This window comes from Canis lupus, chromosome 9 (assembly GCF_048164855.1).
Source record: "Canis lupus baileyi chromosome 9, mCanLup2.hap1, whole genome shotgun sequence".
Classification (NCBI taxonomy): Eukaryota; Metazoa; Chordata; class Mammalia; order Carnivora; family Canidae; genus Canis; species Canis lupus.
In genome coordinates this window covers 40,934,482-40,936,476 of record NC_132846.1, presented here as the reverse complement: position 1 = coordinate 40,936,476, position 1,995 = coordinate 40,934,482, and positions in this window count along the sequence as shown.

Sequence of the window (1,995 nt, the reverse complement as noted above, 5' to 3'; positions counted from 1 at the left end):
GTGTCTCTGCCTCTCTCTCTCTCTCTCTCTGTGACTATCATGAATAAATAAAAAAAAAATCTTAAAAAAAAAAAAAAAAAAAGATAAATAGCTAAACAAACTAGTATATCCATCAATGGAATACTACCCAGCAATCAAAAGAATTGGCCAGTGACATACTCATGAATGAGTCCCAACTGCAAAGCCAAAGAAGCGAGACCCAACAGGCTGTGTACTGTATGATGTCACTTCTGTGACACTCTAGAACAGGCAAAATTATAGGTATAGAAAATAGGTCAGTGGTGGGTTTCAAGGGCTGAGACTGGCAGGAGGGGTTGACTAGAAAGACACAGGAGAATTTTAGGGGGTGAGGAAACTATTCTATATATCAAGTGTGATGTTAGGTTGCATGACTATATGCATTTGTCAAAACTGACAGAAATATACACTGAAACGGTCCCCTGGGTAGCTTAGTCAGTTGGGCAACTGACTCTTGGTTTCAGCTGGGGCAGTGATCTCGGGGTTGTAGGACCGAGCCTGGCCACAGGCTCCCCCCTCATTGCAGTCTGCTTGTTCCTCTCCTTCTGCTCCTCTCTCTCTCTCTCTGTCTCTCCATCACCCCATAAATAAATAAATAAATAAATAAATAAATAAACAAACAAACAAATATATAAATATATATATAAATAAAATATTTTAAATATATATGTATATATACTCTAAAAAGGATAAATTTTACTTTATGGGGATGCCTGGGTGGCTCAGTGGTTGAGTGTCTGCCTTTGGCTCAGGTCTTGATCCCAGGGTCCTGGAATCTGCCTCTGCTTATGTCTCTGCCTCTCTCTCTCTCTGTCTGTCATGAATAAATAAAATATTTTTTAAAAAATTACTTCATGTAAATTACACCTCAATTAAAAGAAAGCCAAAAGAAAAATATTGGTGTGCACATAATCTCATTTTCTTCCAATATCCCCATCACCAAGGGCAAGTTCTCTCATTTCTGCTATGGGGAGATGAGGCTTGTAGAGGGAAGTGGCACTCCTGCAAAACCGGTACCCCAGGTTCCCTTGCTTGGAGCTACTTCCTCTCTGAATCTTCTTCAGACAAGCCAGCATGGTAGCCCCTGCAGCCACTTCTCTCTCCCATCTTCCCTTTCCTATGAATGTCTAAGGTTTTAAGCCATCAGCTTAAATAACACCATTAATTAATCAATCAATTTGTTAATTAAAAGTTTGGCACTAGGTATCTGAGTTCCACAAAGCTTCAGAGAAACATTTTCTTCCCAACGTCTCTAATTTGTTATGGAGAGGAGACAAAGGACCCTTTTGGAGGAACCACACACCCTGGGGCAGCCACATTCCTCTGATGTAATATTTGTCGGTAAATGTTCTAGCTACAATAGGAAGGAAACTAGATCAAAGCCGAGGAATCTATCACACTAAGCACTGACTTCCACACTGCCTCTTGAAATACATTTTTGCCTTTTGGAGAGCGATCACAATAGAGACTGATTAAATTATTATTTAAAATAAAACTTATCATCCCATTCAACCTCAAACATCCTCGTTAAAGATGTGTGATTTTTGTTTGCTCTTTGTAACTTGGGCTTTGATTAGATGATGAAACAAATAGCACATGCAAAATTGTTTCCTTATATTCAAATTTATCCTACATAATATAAACACTACTGTATACCACTAACAGTCACCAAAGTGATCAATGGAACAAGTTCCATCAACAAACCTCCAATGTCTATAAGGGAGCTAACCCTGGTGCTAAGGAACAAAACATCCCCTGCTGGCTCTTTCTTATAAAAGCTATGAACCAATGCCTTTGGTTTCCTGACAAAGGAATCAAATTAGTTCAAGGACTACAAGAAAAGTATAGGCTAAACACAGATTGGCCCTTGACATAATCTCCTCCTCTCCATCTTGACCCCTAAGTCCTCAGAATTGTTGAAACACATTTTGAGAAGAATTCAGAGCCAGGCATTATTAAGCGAGGACTGCCCTGCCA